Source organism: Cetorhinus maximus, chromosome 23 (genome assembly GCF_964194155.1).
Source record: "Cetorhinus maximus chromosome 23, sCetMax3.hap1.1, whole genome shotgun sequence".
In the NCBI taxonomy this organism is placed as follows: Eukaryota; Metazoa; Chordata; class Chondrichthyes; order Lamniformes; family Cetorhinidae; genus Cetorhinus; species Cetorhinus maximus.
This window is the reverse complement of record NC_135901.1, coordinates 22612448-22630364: the sequence shown is the minus strand read 5'-3', so window position 1 is coordinate 22630364 and position 17917 is coordinate 22612448. Positions and strand designations below refer to the sequence as shown.

Below are 17917 nucleotides of genomic sequence, written 5' to 3'. Positions count from 1 at the left end.
GAATTCCACTGAGTGGCTTGCTGGGCCATTGCAGAGGGCAGTTAGGAGTCAACCACATTGCTGTGGTTCTGGAATCACATGCAGGCCAGACCGGGTAAGGATGGCAGATTTCCTTCCCTTAAGGACATTAATGAACCAGATGGGTTTTTACAACAAGAATGATAGTATCATGATCACTGTTAATTCCAGATTTATTTAATGAACTTAATTTAAATTCCTTCCTGCCAAGGTGGGATTTGAACTCACGTCTCTAGATTATTAGCCCAGTGACATGATCACAAGGCTACTGTTCAAATCAACGGAGTTGATAAGGTGGTACTAAAAGCATATGGGTTCCTTGAGTTTATAAATGGAGGCACAGAATATAAAATCAATATGATTGTACAAGAACTTGCATGACTGTTCTTTCAGAGAGCCAGCACAGTCATAATGGGCCAAATGGCCATCTTCTGTGCTCTAATTTAATGGCAACGCAAGCCTTTTCTTCTCCTTAATCCACTCCTTGATAGACATAATGCCTCGAAGCAGCGGATAGACTGAGAAATATACACAATTATCCTGATTCCCGTTTGGGTAGAGATGTGACCTCTGTCCTTGTCTCACTTTATAGATTGTGATGGAAAGCTCGAATCTTTATAGACCTCTAGTCATGCACACTGTGCCAGATGATTCAGCAAAGCTGTCCCAGAAACTAGATGGTGCCTGAAAAAAATGCCACATGCCAATCTGTCCACCATCAAGTTAGAATTTGAGACAATAGGCGATCACTTTTATTTTAAAAAATTCGTTCACAGGATGTGGGCTTCGTTGGCTGGGCCAGTATTTATTGCCCATCCCTTATTGCCCCTTGAGAAGGTGGTGATGAGCTGCCTTCTTTAACCGCTGCAGTCCATGTGGTGTAGGTACACCCACAGTGCTGTTGGGGAGGGAATTCCAGTATTTTGACCCAGCGACAGTGAAGGAACGGTGATATATTTCCATGTCCGGATTTCCACCCTGGCTGGAGGGGCAGAACGGGCGCGGGGGGGCGGAGGGGGTCACAGTCTCAGGATAAAGGGTTGACAGTTTTGGACTGAGATGAGAAGAAACTTCTTCGCTCAGTGCATTGTGAACCTTCGGAATTCCCTGCCCTAAAAAATTGTGGATGCTCAGTCGTTGAGTATATTCAAGACTGAGATTGATAAGTTTTTGGATATTAAGGGATATGGGGATATGTAGGGTGAGGAAGTGGAGTGAGGTAGAAGATCAGCTACGATCTTATTGAATGGCAGAGCAGGCCCGAGGGGCTGAATATTCTCCCTCTGCTCCATGCTGGCCCCTTCTTGCCTAATAATCTATTGTCTGACAGATTAAAGTTCGCCATTCAATAGAACATTAGCAGTGCACTCAGCTAAATTGTACAGTGACACACTAAACTCAGGAGCATCTTGGGGGATGAACAATTTGAACCACTTCTTTAAGTAACATTCGTGAATCGTTAAGTGCCAGGCAATGACAATTGCCAACAAGAGAGAATCTAACCATCTCCCCTTGATGTTCAATGACATTAACATCACTGAATCCCCCACTATCAACATCCTAGGAGGTTACCTTTGACCAGAAACTGAACTGGACTAGCCATTTAAAATACTATAGCTACAAGAGCTACAGACTGCGAATTCTGAGGTGAGTAACTCACCTCCTGACTCCCCAAAGCCTGTCCACCATCTACAAGGCACAAGTCAGGAGTGTGATGGAATACACTAAACTTGCCTGTATGAGTGCAGCTCCCACAACACACAAAAAGCTCGACACTATCCAGGACAAAGCAGCCCACTTGATTGGCACCACATCCACAAACATTCACTCCCTCCACCACCGACGCACAGTGGCAGCAGTGTGCCCCATCTTCAAGATGCACTGCAGCAACTCACCAAGTATCCTTCGACAGTACATCCCAAACCTGCAACCTTCACCGCCTCGAAGGACAAGGGCAGCAGATAAATGGGAATACCACCACCTGGAAGTTCTCCTCCACATCACATACTATCCTGAGTTGGAAATATATCGCAGTTCCTTCACTGTCGCTGGAACTCCCTACCTAACAGCACTGTGGGTGTTCAAGGAGGCAACTCACTGCCACCTCCTCAAGGGCAATTAGGAATGGGCAATAAATGAAAGAATGAAAAAACAATTTTACAACAGGACAAACTATCTTTAAGTTTAACAAAAAAGTGTTTAATTTCGACCATCCCAATTCCGAGCCCCGTGTATATATGTCTAGAGGATTAGGGTATAAAACGTCATACATTGATAGAGACAACTAGAAGATGGCCAGTAATCATTGATCCATCCCAATAATTTCTTAGTTCCACAGGAAGGTGGTTTGCATGGAGCACATCAAAGTTAACAAGTAATTCAGTTGAAGAGAATTAGCTGCTTAATGCCAACTGGAGAAGACAGGGCCTCGGTTTAATGTATCATCCGACTGTCATCCCTCCGACAGTGCAACACTCCCTCAGTAGTCACCCTCCAACAGGGTAGCGCTCATTCATTACTGACCCTCTGACAGGGCAGCGCTCCCTCAGTTCTGACCCTCCAACAGTGCAGCACTCTCTCAATACTCACCCTCCGACAGGGCAGCGCTTCGTCAGTACTGGCAGTCCGACAGTGCAGCGCTCCCTCAGTGCTGAGGCTCCGACAGGGCAGCGCTCCCTCAGTGTTGACCCTCTGACAGGGCAACGCTCCCTCAGTGTTGACCCTCTGACAGGGCAGCGCTCCCCCTCTGTACTGACGCTCCGACAGGGCAGCGCTCCCCCTCTGTACTGACCCTCCAACAGGGCAGCGCTCCCTCAGTACTGAGCCTCCGACAGGGCAGCGCTCCCTCAGTACTGAGCCTCCGACAGGGCAGCACTTCCTCAGTACGCATCATCTGACAGTGCAGCGCTCCCTCAGTACAGACCCTCTGATGGGGCAGTGTTCCCTCAATACTGAACTTCTGCCAGGGCAGCGCTCCCTCATTACTGACCCTCCAACATTGCAGCATTCCCTCTGTACTCACCATCTGACAGTGCAGCACTCCCTCAGTACTCAACCTCCAACAGTGCTGCACTCCTTGAGTGTTCACCCGCTGAGAGTGCAGCACTTCCTCATTACTGACCCACCATCAGTGCAGCGCTCCCTCATTACTGACCATCTAACAGAGCAGCACTCCCTCATTACTGACCCTCCGATAAGGCAGCGCTCCCTCAATTCTGACCTTCTGAAAGGGCAGCACTCCCTCATCAGTACTGAACCTCCGACAAGAAAGCGCTCCCTCAGTACTGACCCTCCAAACGTACAACACTCGCTCCGTACTCACCCTCCGACAGGGCAGCACTCCCTCACTACTGACCATCCAACAGTGCAGCACTCACCCTCTGACAGTGCAGAACTCCCTCAGCACTGAACCTTCAGCAGGCCATCTCTCCCTCAGTACTCACCCCACCCCCACCCTCAAAAGTGCCACCCGCCCTCAGTACTGACCCTCTGACAGGGCAGCGCACCCTCAGTACAGAGCCGCAAACAGGGCAGCGCTCCCTCAGTACTTACCCTCCAACTGTGCTGCACTCCCTCAGTACTGACCCTCCAACATTGCTGCATTCCATCAGTACTCACCCTCTGACAGCGTAGCACTCCCTCAGCACTGACCCTCCAACAGTGCAGCACTAACACTGAGAGGGCAGCACTCAATCATCACTGACCCTCTGACAGGCCAGCAATCCCACAGTACTGACCACACTTCCCCACCCACAACAGTGCAGCACTCCCTCAGTACTTACCCTCCTACAGGGCAGCACTCCTTCAGTACTGACCCTCCAACAGTGCAGCATTCCCTCACTATTCACCCGCTGACAGTGCAGAATTCCCTCAGTACTCACCATCTGACAGTGCAGTACTCCGTCAGTAACCACCCTCTGGCAGTGCAGCACTCCCTCAGTACTGACTCTCCGACATGGCAGAGCTCCCTCACTACTTACCCTCCAACAGTGCAGCACTCACCCTCTGATAGGGCAGCGCTGCCTCATTACTGACCCTCCTACAGTGCAGCATTCCCTCAGTACTCACCATTTGACAGTATAGCACTCCCTCATTACTGACTATCCAGCAGTGCAGCACTCCCCCAGTACTCAGTCTCTGACAGGACAGCACTCCCTCAGTACTCACTCTCTGACAGTGCAGCGCTTCTTCAGTACTGACCCTCCAACAGTGCAGCATTCCCTCAGTACTCACCCTCCGACAGGGCAGCGCTTCGTCAGTACTGGCCGTCCAACAGTGCAGCACTCCCTCAGTACTGACCCTCTGACAGGGTAGCGCTCCCTCAGTACTGAGCCTCTGACAGGGCAGCGATACCTCAGTACTGACCCTCCAACAGTGCAGTACTCAACCACTGATATGGCCGAACTCCCTCTTCACTGACCCTCCTACAGGCCAGTGCTCCCTCAGTATGACCACTCCACCCCACCCCTCCACCCCCCAACCCCCCCAACCCTCAACAGTGCAGCACTCCTTCAGTACTGACCCTGCAACAGTGCAGCGCTCCCTTAGTTCTGACCCTCTGACAGTGCAGCACTTCCTCAGTACTGGCTCTCTGACAGTACAGCACTCCCTCAGTGCCGACCCTCCAACAACGCAGCACTCTCTCAGCATTGACCCTATGACAGTGCAGCACTCCCTCAGTACTGACCCTCTGACAGGGCGGTGCTGCCTCAGTACTGACTCTCCCCGCACCCAACAGTGCAACACACCCACAGTACATCGTTCCTTCAGTGCTGACCCTCTCAGAGGAAGCACTCCCTCTGTATTGAACCCCGCTCCAACACTGCAGCACTCTCTCAGTACTGAACAATGCAGCGCTCCCTCAATACTGAACCTCTGACAGTACAGCGCTCCCTCAGTACTGACCCTCTGACAGTGCAGGTCATCCTCAGTACTGACCCTCTGACAGTACAGCACTCCCTCAGTACTGACCCTCCGACAGGGCAGCAGCCCCTCAGCACTAACCCTCCAACAGGCAAGCGCTCCCTTTGTACTGGCCCACCCCATCCCTCAGCAGTGCAGCAATCCCTCAGTACTGACCCTCCGACAGTGCAGCACTGCCTAAGTACTCACCCCCTGACGTTGTAGCACTCCCTCAGTACTGACCCTCCGACAGTGCAGCACTGCCTAAGTACTCACCCCCTGACATTGTAGCACTCCCTCAGTACTGACCCTCCGACAGTGCAGTACTGCCTAAGTACTCACCCCCTGACATTGTAGCACTCCCTCAGTACTGACACTCAAACAGTGCAGCACACCTCAGCACTGTCCTTCCGACAGACAAGCGCTCCCTTAGTACTCACTCTCTAACACTGCAGCGCTCCCTCAGAACTGACCTTCCAACAGGGCAGCGCTCCCTCAGAACTGACTCTCCGATTGTGCTGCACTCCCTCAGTACTGACTCTCCGACAGGGCAGAGCTCCCTCAGAACTGACTGTCCGATTGTGCTGCATTCCCTCAGTAGTGACCCTCTAACAGGACAGCGCTCCCTCAGTACTGAACCTCCGACAGTGCAGTGCTCCCTCAGTATTGACCCTCCAACAGTGCAGCATTCCATCAGTCCTCACCATCTGACAGTGCAGCACTCCCTCAGTGCTCACCATCGGACAGTGCAGCACTCTCTTAGTAATGACTCTCCAACATTGCAGCACTCAAATTCTGATAGGGCAGCACTCCCTCAGCACTGACCCTTCGACAGGCCAGCGCTCCCTCAGTACTGACCACCAACCACACCCTCAACAGTGCAGGAATCCTTCTGCACTAGCCCTCCAACAGTGCTGCAATCCCTCAGTACAGTCTCAATGACAGTGCTGCACTCCGTCTGTACTGACGCTCCACCAGTGCAGCACTCCCTCAGGATTGACACTCCATTAGTGCAGCGCTCCCTCAGTATTGTCCCACTGATAGGGCAGCACTCCCTTAGTGCTCACCCTCTGTCAGTGAAGCAATCCCTCAGTACTGAACCTCCAACAGTGCAACACTCCCTCAGTACTAACACTCCATCAGTGCAGCGCTCCCTCAGTATGGACCCTCCGACAGGGCATCGCTCCCTCAGTATGGACCCTCTGACAAAGCAGCGTTCCCTCAGTACTGACCCTCTGACAGTGCAGCACTCCCTCAGTGCTCACCCTTTGACAATGCAGCACTCCCTCACTAATGACCCTCCGACAGGGCAGTGCTTCCTCAGTACTGACCCTCCGATGGTGCAGCACTCCCTCAGTGCACACTCTCCGACAGTCCAGCACTCCCCCTCAGTACTGACCCTCCAACAGTGAAGCATTCCCTCAGTACGCATCATCTGACAGTGCAGCGCTCACTCAGTACTGACCCTCTGACAGGGCAGTGTTCCCTCAATACTGAACTTCTACCAGGGCAGCGCTCCCTCAGTACTGAACAGCCGACAGGGCATCGCTTCGTCAGTACTGGCCGTCTAACAGTGCAGCATTCACTCAGTGCTCATCCTCTGATAGTGCAGCACTCCCTTATTACTGACTCTCCGTCACTGCAGCGATCGCTCAGTACTGACCCTCTGATAGGGTGAGTACTGAGGGAGCGCTGCCCTGTCAGAGGGTCAGTACAGAGGGAGCGCTGCCATGTCAGATGGTCAGCACTGAGGGAGCGCTGCCCTGTCAGAGGGTCAGTACTGAGGGAGAGCTGCACTGTTGGCGGGCTAGTACAGAGGGATTGCTGTACTGTTGAGGGTGGGATTATTGGTCAGTACTGAGGGAGCGCTGACCTGTCGGAGGGTCACTGCTGAGGGAGCGCTGCCCTATCAGAATGTGAGTGCTGCATTGTTGGACGGTCAGTAGTGAGGAAACGCTGATGTGTCAGAGGGTCAGTACTGAGGGAATGCTGCCCTCCGACAGTGCAGTTCTCCCTCAGCACTGACCCTCCGATAGGGCAGCGCTCCCTCAGTACTGACCCTCCGACAGGGCAGCGCTCCCTCAGTACTGACCCTCCGAAAGGGCAGCGCTCCCTCAATACTGACCCTCCAACAGGGCAGCGCTCCCTCAGTACTAACACTCCAACAGGGAAGCGCTCCCTCAGTACTAACACTCCAACAGGGCAGCGCTCCCTCATTACTGACCCTCCAACAGGGCAGCGCTCCCTCAGTACTGACCCTTCGACAGGGCAGCGCTCCCTCAGTACTGACCCTCCGACAGGGCAGCGCTTCCTCAGTACTGACCCTCCGACAGGGCAGCACTCCCTCAGTACTGACGCTCCGACAGGGCAGCGCTCCCTCAGTATTGACTCTCCGACAGTGCAGCTCTCCCTCAGAATTGAACCTCCGTCAGGGTAGCGCTTCCTCAGTACTGACCTTCCTACAGTGCTGCACACACCCTCTGGCAGTGCAGCGCTCCCTCAGTACTGACCTTCTGATAGGGCAGCGCTCCCTCAGGACGGACCTTCCAACAGGCTAGCGCTTCCTCAGTACTGATGTTCCAACAGTGCAGCACTCACCCTCTGGCAGGGCAGCGCTCTCTCAGTGCTGACCCTCTGCGACAGGGCAGCTCTCCCTCAGTGCTGACCCTCCGACAGTGCAGCACTCCCTCAGTGCTGACCTTCCGACAGTGCAGCGCTCCCTCGGTGCTGACCATCCGACAGTGCAGCGCTCTCTGAGTGCTGACCCTCCGACAGGGCAGCGCTCCCTCAGTGCTGACCCTCGGACAGTGCAGCGCTCCATCAGTACTCAACCTCCAACAGTGCTGCCCTCCTTGAGTGCTCACCAGCTGACAGTGCAGCACGGCCTCATTACTGACCCACCGTCAGTGCAGCTCTCCCTCATTACTGACCCTGTAACAGAGCAGCACTCCCTCATTACTGACCTTCCAATAAGGCTGCGCTCCATCAATTCTGACCTTCTGAAAGGGCAGCGCTCCCTTATCAGTACTGAACCTCTGACAGGATAGCGCTCCCTCAGTACTGACCCTCTAAAAGTGCAGCAATCCTTAAGTGCTCACCAGCTGACAATGCAGAACTCCCTTAGCATTGACTTTTCGGCAGGCCATCTCTCCCTCAGTAATCACCCCACCCCCACCCTCAACAGTGCCACACTCCCTCAGTACTGACCCTCCAACAGTGAAGCGCTCTCTCAGTACTCACCCTCAGACTGTGCAGCACTGCCTCAGTCCCGACTCCCCAACAGTGCAGTACTACCTCAGTACTGACCCTCCAACATTGCAGAAGTAACTCACTACTGACCCTCCAACAGTGCAGCACCCAACCTCTGATAGGGCCGCGCTCCCTCAGTAACTGACCCACCAAAAGGGCAGCGTATCGTCAGTACTGACCGTCTAACAGTGCAGCATTCACACAATACTCATCCTCTGACAGTGCAGCACTCCCTTATTACTGACTCTCTGTTAGTGCAGCAATCCCTCAGTACTGACCCTCTGATAGGGGGTCCTGTCAGAGGGTCAGTACTGAGGGAGCGCTGCCGTGTCAGAGGGTCAGTGCTGAGGGAGCGCTGCCCTGTCAGAGGGTCAGTACTGAGGGAGCTGTGCCCTGTCAGATGGTCAGTACTGAGGGAGTTCTGCCCTTTCAGAACGTCAGCACTGAGTGAGCACTGCCCTGTCAGAGGGTCAGTACTGAGGGAGCTGTGCCCTGTCAGAGGGTCAGTACTGAGGGAGCCGTGCCCTGTCAAATGGTCAGTACTGAGGGAGCTGTGTCCTGTCAGACGGTCAGTACTGAGGGAGCTGTGCCCTGTCAGAGTGTCAGTACTGAGGGAGATGCGCCCTGTAAGAGGGTCAGTACTGAGAGAGCTGTGGCCTGACAGAGGGTCAGTACTGAGGGACCTGTGCCCAGTCAGAGGGTCAGTACTGAGGGAGCGCTCCCCTGTCAGAGGGTCAGTACTGATGGAGCTGTGCACTGTCAGAGGGACAGTACTGAGGGAGCACTGCACTGTTGGAGGGCTAGTACAGATGTATTGTTGCACTGTTGATGGTGGGATTGGTGGTGAGTACTGATGGAGCGCTGGCCTGTCGGAGGCTCACTGCTGAGGGAGCGCTGCCCTATCAGAATGTGAGTGCTGCATTGTTGGAGGGTCAGTAATGAGGAAACGCTGCCCTGTAGGAAGGTCAGTACTGAGGGATCGCTGCCGTCCGACAGTGCAGTTCTCCCTCAGTACTGACCCTCCGACAGGGCTGCGCTCCCTCAGTACTGACCCTCCGACAGGGCAGGGCTCGCTCAGTACTGACCCTCCGACAGGGCAGGGCTCCATCAGTACTGACCCTACGACAGGGCAGCGCTTCCTCAGTACTGACCCTCCGACAGGGCATCGCTCCCTCAGTACTGACCCTCCAACAGGGCAGCGCTCCCTCAGTAATGACTCTCCGACAGTGCAGCGCTCCCTCAGAATTGAACCTCCGACAGGGCAGCGTTCCCTCAGTACTGACCCTCCGACAGGGCAGCGCTCCCTCAGTATTGACACTCCGACAGTGCAGCGCTCCCTCAGTGCTGACCCTCCGACAGTGCTGCGCTCCCTCAGAGCTGACCCTCTGACAGTGCAGAACTCCCTCAGTGCTGCCCCTCCGAAATTGCAGCGTTCCCTCAGCGCTGCCCCTCGGCGACTGGGCAGCGCTCCATCAGTGCTGACCCTCTGCGACAGTGCAGCAGTCCCTCAGTACTCAACCTCCAACAGTGCTGCACATCTTGAGTGCTCACCAGCTGACAGTGCAGAATGGCCTCAATACTGACCCACCGTCAGTGCAGAGCTCCCTCATTACTGACCCCGTAACAGAGCAACACTCCCTCATTACTGACCTTCCGATAAGGCTGCGCTCCATCAATTCTGACCTTCTGAAAGGGCAGCGCTCCCTCATCAGTACTGAACCTCTGTCAGGATAGCGCTCCCTCAGTACTGACCCTCTAAAAGTGCAGCAATCCTTAGGTGCTCACCAGCTGACAGTGCAGAACTCTCTCAGCACTGACCCTTCGGCAGGCCATCTCTCCCTCAGTTCTCACCCCACCCCCACCCTCAACAGTGCCACACTCCCTCAGTACTGACCTTCCAACAGTGAAGCGCTCTCTCAGTACTCACCCTCAGACAGTGCAGCACTGCCTCAGTCCCGACTCCCCAACAGTGCAGTACTACCTCAGTACTGACCCTCCAACATGGCAGAAGTAACTCACTACTGACCTTCCAACAGTGCAGCACCCAACCTCTGATAGGGCCGCGCTCCCTCAGTACTGACCCTCCGACAGGGCAGCGCTCCCTCAGTAGTGAGCCTCTGACAGGGCAGCGCACCCTCAGTACTGACCCTCCGACAGGGCAGCGCACCCTGAGCACTGACCCTCCGACAGGGCAGCGCTCCCTCAGTACTGAACCTCCGACAGGGCAGCACTCCCTCAGTACTGACCCTCCGACAGGGCAGCGTTACCTCAGTACTGACCCTCCGACAGGGCAGCGCTCCCTCAGTACTGACCCTCCGACAGATCAGCGGTCCCTCAGCGCTGACCCTCCGACAGGGCAGTGCTCCCTCAGTACTGAACCTCCGACAGGGCAGCACTCCCGCAGTACTGACCCTCCGACAGGGCATCATTACCTCAGTACTGACCCTCCGACAGGGCAGCGCTCCATCAGTACTGACCCTCCGACAGATCAGCGCTCCCTCAGTACTGACCCTCCGACAGGGCAGCGCTGATCCTTTGCGACAGGGCAGTGCTCCCTCAGCGCTGACCCTCTGCGACAGGGCAGCGATCCCTCAGTACTGACCCACCGACAGGGCAGCACTCCCTCAGTGCTGACCCTCCGACAGGGCAGCGTTACCTCAGTACTGACCCTCCAACAGGGCAGCGCTCCCTCAGTACTGACCCTCCGACAGATCAGCGCTCCCTCAGTACTGACCCTCCGACAGATCAGCGCTCCCTCAGCGCTGACCCTCCGACAGTGCAGCGCTCCATCAGCGCCGACCCTCTGCGACAGGGCAGCGCTGATCCTTTGCGACAGGGCAGTGCTCCCTCAGCGCTGACCCTCTGCGACATGGCAGCGCTCCCTCAGTTGTGACCCTCCGACAGTGCAGCGCTCCCTCAGTGCTGACCCTCCGACAGTGCTGCGCTCCCTCAGCGCTGCCCCTCGGCGACAGGGCAGTGCTCCATCAGTGCTGACCCTCTGCGACAGTGCAGCAGTCCCTCAGTACTCAACCTCCAACAGTGCTGCACATCTTGAGTGCTCACCAGCTGACAGTGCAGCACGGCCTCAATACTGACCCACCGTCAGTGCAGAGCTCCCTCATTACTGACCCTGTAACAGAGCAGCACTCCCTCATTACTGACCTTCCGATAAGGCTGCGCTCCATCAATTCTGACCTTCTGAAAGGGCAGCGTTCCCTCATCAGTACTGAACCTCTGACAGGATAGCGCTCCCTCAGTACTGACCCTCTAACAGTGCAGCAATCCTTAAGTGCTCACCAGCTGACAGTGCAGAACTCCCTCAGCACTGACCCTTCGGCAGGCCATCTCTCCCTAAGTTCTCACCCCACCCCCACCCTCAACAGTGCCACACTCCCTCAGTACTGACCCTCCAACAGTGAAGCGCTCTCTCAGTACTCACCCTCAGACAGTGCAGCATTCCCTCAGTCCTGACTCCCCAACAGTGCAGTATTACCTCAGTACTCACCCTCTGTCGGTGCAGCACTACCTCAGTACTCACCCTCCAACATGGCAGAGGTAACTCACTACTGACCCTCCAACAGTGCAGTACCCAACCTCTGATAGGGCTGCGCTCCCTCAGTACTGACCCACCAAAAGGGCAGCGCACCGTCAGTAATGACCGTCTAACAGTGCAGCATTCACACAGTACTCATCCTCTGACAGTGCAGCACTCCCTTATTACTGACTCTCCGTCAGTGCAGCAATCCCTCAGTACTGACCCACTGATAGGGGGTCCTGTCAGAGCGTCATTAATGTGGGAGCGATGCCCTGTCAGAGGGTCATTACTTAGGGAGCGCTGCCCTGTCAGAGGGTCAGTACTGAGAGAGCTGTGGCCTGACAGAGGGTCAGTACTGAGGGAGCTGTGCCCTGTCAGAAGGTCAGTACTGAGGGAGCGCTCCCCAGTCAGTGGGTCAGTACTGAGGGAGCGCTCCCCTGTCAGAGGGTCAGTACTGATGGAGCTGTGCACTGTCAGAGGGTCAGTACTGAGGGAGAACTGCACTGTTGGAGGGATAGTACAGATGTATTGCTGCATTGTTGATGGTGGGATTGGTCGTGATTGCTGAGGGAGCGCTGCCCTATCAGAATGTGAGTGCTGCAATGTTGGAGGGTCAGTAATGAGGAAACGCTGCCCTGTAGGAAGGTCATTACTGAAGGAGCGCTGCCGTCCGACAGTGCAGTTCTCCCTCAGTACTGACCCTCCGACAGGGCTGCGCTCCCTCAGTACTGACCCTCCGACAGGGCAGCGCTGCCTCAGTACTGAGCCTCTGACAGGGCAGCGCTCCCTCAGTACTGACCCTCCGACAGGGCAGCGCACCCTCAGTACTGACCCTCCGACAGGGCAGCGCACCCTCAGCACTGACCCTCCGACAGGGCAGCGCTCCCTCAGTACTGAACCTCCAACAGGGCAGCGCTCCCTCAGTACTGACCCTCCGACAGGGCAGCACTCCCGCAGTACTGACCCTCCGACAGGGCAGCGCTCCCTCAGTACTGACCCTCCAACAGATCAGCGCTCCCTCAACGCTGACCCTCCGACAGTGCAGCGCTCCATCAGCGCTGACCCTCTGCGACAGGGCAGCGCTGATCCTTTGCGACAGGGCAGTGCTCCCTCAGCGCTGACCCTCTGCGACATGGCAGCCCTCCCTCAGTTCTGACCCTCCGACAGTGCAGCGCTCCCTCAGTGCTGACCCTCCGACAGTGCTGCGCTCCCTCAGAGCTGACCCGCCGACAGTGCAGAACTCCCTCAGTGCTGCCCCTCCGACAGTGCAGCGTTCCCTCAGCGCTGCCCCTCGGCGACAGTGCAGCAGTCCCTCAGTACTCAACCTCCAACAGTGCTGCACATCTTGAGTGCTCACCAGCTGACAGTGCAGCACGGCCTCAATACTGACCCACCGTCAGTGCAGAGCTCCCTCATTACTGACCCCGTAACAGAGCAACACTCCCTCATTACTGACCTTCCGATAAGGCTGCGCTCCATCAATTCTGACCTTCTGAAAGGGCAGCGCTCCCTCATCAGTACTGAACCTCTGTCAGGATAGCGCTCCCTCAGTACTGACCCTCTAACAGTGCAGCAATCCTTAAGTGCTCACCAGCTGACATTGCAGAACTCTCTCAGCACTGACCTTTCGGTAGGCCATCTCTCCCTCAGTTCTCACCCCACCCCCACCCTCAACAGTGCCACACTCCCTCAGTACTGACCCTCCAACAGTGAAGCGCTCTCTCAGTACTCACCCTCAGACAGTGCAGCACTTCCTCAGTCCTGACTCCCCAACAGTGCAGTATTACCTCAGTACTCACCCTCTGACAGTGCAGCACTACCTCAGTACTCACCCTCCAACATGGCAGAGGTAACTCACTACTGACCCTCCAACAGTGCAGTACCCAACCTCTGATAGGGCTGCGCTCCCTCAGTACTGACCCACCAAAAGGGCAGCACACTGTCAGTACTGACCGTCTAACAGTGCAGCATTCACACAGTACTCATCCTCTGACAGTGCAGCACTCCCTTATTACTGACTCTCCGTCAGTGCAGCAATCCCTCAGTACTGACCCACTGATAGGGGGTCCTGTCAGAGCGTCATTAATGTGGGAGCGATGCCCTGTCAGAGGGTCATTACTTAGGGAGCGCTGCCCTGTCAGAGGGTCAGTACTGAGGGAGCGCTGCCCTGTCAGAGGGACAGTATTGAGGGAGGGCTGCCCTGTCAGAGGATCAGTACTGAGGGACATGTGTCCTGTCAGAGGGTGAGTACTGAGGGATCGGTGCCCTGTCAGAGGGACAGTAATGAGGGAGCTGTACCCTGTCAGTGGGTCAGTATTGATGGAGTTGTGTCCTGTCAGAGGGTCAGTACTGAGGGTGCTCTGCCCTTTCAGAGAATCAGTACTGAGGGAGCTGCGCCCTGACAGTGGGTCAGTACTGAGGGAGCTGTGTCCTGTCAGAGGGTCAGTTCTGAGGGTGCTCTGCCCTGTCAGATGGTCAGTACTGAGGGAACTGGGCCCTGTGAGAGGGTCAGTACTGAGGGAGCTTTGACCTTTCAGGGGTTCAGAACTGAGGGAGCTTTACCCTGTCAGAGGGTCAGTACTGACGGAGTTGCGCCCTGTCAGAGGGTCAGTACTGAGGGAGCTGTGCCCTGTCAGAGGATTAGTACTGAGGGAGCGCTTCCCTGTCAGAAGGTCAGTACTGAGGGAGCGCTGCCCTGTCAGAGGGTCAGTAGTGAGGGAGCGCTGCCCTGTCAGAGGGTCAGTACTGAGGGAGCGCTGCCCTGCCAGAGTCTCAGTAATGAGAGAGCAGTGCCCTGTCAGAGGGTCAGTACTGAGGGAGTTGTGCCCTGTCAGAGGCTTAGTACTGAGGGAGCGCTTCCCTGTCAGAGGGTCAGTACTGAGGGAGCGCTGCCCTGTCAGAGGGTCAGTACTGAGGGAGCTGTGCCCTGTCAGAGGGTCAGTACTATGGGAGCTGTGCCCTGTCAGAGGGTCAGTACTGAGGGAGCGCTGCCCTGTCAGAGGGTCAGTACTGAGGGAGCTTTGACCTTTCAGAGGTTCAGTACTGAGGGAGCTTTACCCTGTCAGAGGGTCAGTACTGAGGGAGCTGTGCCCTGTCAGATGGTCAGTACTGAGGGAGCTGTGCCCTGTCAGATGCTTAGTACTGAGGGAACGCTTCACTGTCAGAGGATCAGTACTGAGGGAGCGCTGCCCTGTCAGAGGGTCAGTACTGAAGGAGCTGTGTCCTTTCAGAGAGTCAGTACAGAGGGTGCTGTGCCCTGTCAGAGTGTCAGTACTGAGGGTGCTGTGCCGTGTCACATGCTCAGTACTGAGGGAGCGCTGCCCTGTCAGAAGGTCAGTACTGAGGGAGCGCTGCCCTGTCAGAGGGTCAGTAGTGAGGGAGCGCTGCCCTGTCAGAGGGTCAGTACTGAGGGAGCGCTGCCCTGCCAGAGTCTCAGTAATGAGAGAGCAGTGCCCTGTCAGAGGGTCAGTACTGAGGGAGTTGTGCCCTGTCAGAGGCTTAGTACTGAGGGAGCGCTTCCCTGTCAGAGGGTCAGTACTGAGGGAGCGCTGCCCTGTCAGAGGGTCAGTACTGAGGGAGCTGTGCCCTGTCAGATGGTCAGTACTATGGGAGCTGTGCCCTGTCAGAGGGTCAGTACTGAGGGAGCGCTGCCCTGTCAGAGTCTCAGTAATGAGAGAGCAGTGCCCTGTCAGAGGGTCAGTACTGAGGGAGCTGTGCCGTGTCAGAGGCTCAGTACTGAGGGAGCGCTTCCCTGTCAGAGGGTCAGTACTGAGGGAGCGCTGCCCTGTCAGAGGGTCAGTACTGAGGGAGCTGTGCCCTGTCAGAGGATCAGTACTGAGAGAGCGCTGCCCTGTCAGAGTCTCAGTAATGAGAGAGCAGTGCCCTGTCAGAGGGTCAGTACTGAAGGAGATGTGCCTGTCAGAGGCTTAGTACTGAGGGAGCGCTTCCCTGTCAGAGGCTCAGTACTGAGGGAGCGCTGCCTTGTCAGAGGGTCAGTACTGAGGGAGCTGTGCCCTGTCAGAGGGTCAGTACTATGGGAGCGGTGCCCTGTCAGAGGGTCAGTATTGAAGGAGCTGTGTCCTTTCAGAGAGTCAGTACAGAGGGTGCTGTGCCCTGTCAGAGTGTCAGTACTGAGGGTGCTGTGCCGTGTCACATGCTCAGTACTGAGGGAGCGCTGCCCTGTCATGGGGTCAGTACTGAAGGAGCGCAGCCCTGTCGGAGGGGCAATACTGAGTGAGCACTGCCCTGTCAGAGGGTCAATACTGAGGGAGCACTGCCCTGTCAGAGGGTCAGTACTGAGGGAGTTCTGCCCTTTCAGAGGGTCAGTACTGAGGGAGCTGTGCCCTGTCAGATGGTCAGTACTGAGGGAGCTGCGCCCTGACAGTGGTTCAGTACTGAGGGAGCTGTGTCCTGTCAGAGGGTCAGTTCTGAGGGTGCTCTGCCCTGTCAGATGGTCAGTACTGAGGGAACTGGGCCCTGTGAGAGGGTCAGTACTGAGGGAGCTTTGACCTTTCAGGGGTTCAGAACTGAGGGAGCTTTACCCTGTCAGAGGGTCAGTACTGACGGAGCTGCGCCCTGTCAGAGGGTCAGTACTGAGGGAGCTGTGCCCTGTCAGAGGATTAGTACTGAGGGTGCGCTTCCCTGTCAGAAGGTCAGTACTGAGGGAGCGCTGCCCTTTCAGAGGGTCAGTAGTGAGGGAGCGCTGCCCTGTCAGAGGGTCAGTACTGAGGGAGCGCTGCCCTGCCAGAGTCTCAGTAATGAGAGAGCAGTGCCCTGTCAGAGAGTCAGTACTGAGGGAGCTGTGCCCTGTCAGAGGCTTAGTACTGAGGGAGCGCTTCCCTGTCAGAGGGTCAGTACTGAGGGAGCGCTGCCTTGTCAGAGGGTCAGTACTGAGGGAGCTGTGCCCTGTCAGAGGGTCAGTACTATGGGAGCTGTGCCCTGTCAGAGGGTCAGTACTGAGGGAGCGCTGCCCTGTCAGAGTCTCAGTAATGAGAGAGCAGTGCCCTGTCAGAGGGTCAGTACTGAGGGAGCTGTGCCGTGTCAGAGGCTCAGTACTGTGGGAGCGCTTCCCTGTCAGAGGGTCAGTACTGAGGGAGCTTTGACCTTTCAGAGGTTCAGTACTGAGGGAGCTTTACCCTGTCAGAGGGTCAGTACTGAGGGAGCTGCGCCCTGTCAGAGGGTCAGTACTGAGGGAGCTGTGCCCTGTCAGAGGCTTAGTACTGAGGGAACGCTTCCCTGTCAGAGGGTAAGTATTTAGGGAGCGCTGCGCTGTCAGAGGGTCAGTACTGAGGGAGCGATGCCCTTTCAGAGGGTCAGTACTGAAGGAACGCTGCCCTGTCAGAGTCTCAGTAATGAGAGAGCAGTGCCCTGTCAGAGGGTCAGTACAGAGGGAGCTGTGCCCTGTCAGAGGCTTAGTACTGAGGGAGCGCTTCCCTGTCAGAGGGTCAGTACTGAGGGAGCGCTGCCCTGTCAGAGGGTCAGTACTGAGGGAGCTGTGCCCTGTCAGAGGGTCAGTACTATGGGAGCTGTGCCCTGTCAGAGGGTCAGTACTGAGGGAGCGCTGCCCTATCAGAGTCTCAGTAATGAGAGAGCAGTGCCCTGTCAGAGGGTCAGTACTGAGGGAGCTGTGCCGTGTCAGAGGCTCAGTACTGAGGGAGCGCTGCCCTGTCAGAGGGTCAGTACTGAGGGAGCTTTGACCTTTCAGAGGTTCAGTACTGAGGGAGCTGTGCCCTGTCAGAGGGTCAGTACTGAGGGCGCTGTGCCCTGTCAGATGGTCAGTACTGAGGGAGCTGTGTCCTGTCAGACGGTCAGTACTGAGGGAGCTGTGCCCTGTCAGAGGCTTAGTACTGAGGGAGATGTGCCCTGTCAGAGGGTCAGTACTGAGAGAGCTGTGGCCTGACAGAGGGTCAGTACTGAGGGAGCTGTGCCCTGTCAGAGGGTCAGTACTGATGGAGCACTCCCCTGTCAGTGGGTCAGTACTGAGGGAGCGCTCCCCTGTCAGAGGGTCAGTACTGATGGAGCTGTGCACTGTCAGAGGGTCAGTACTGAGGGAGCACTGCACTGTTGGAGGGATAGTACAGATGTATTGCTGCACTGTTGATGGTGGGATTGGTGGTGATTACTGATGGAGCGCTGGCCTGTCGGAGGCTCACTGCTGAGGGAGCGCTGCCCTATCAGAATGTGAGTGCTGCAATGTTGGAGGGTCAGTAATGA

At 56.1% G+C, this 17917-nt stretch overlaps 1 protein-coding gene across 1 annotated transcript in view; it reads right to left on the bottom strand.

The window, feature by feature from the left end:
- Positions 1-17917, bottom strand: part of LOC144697113 (uncharacterized) — a 425270-nt gene that overhangs the window by 307818 nt on the left and 99535 nt on the right. The gene's annotated exons all lie outside the window — the stretch shown is intronic.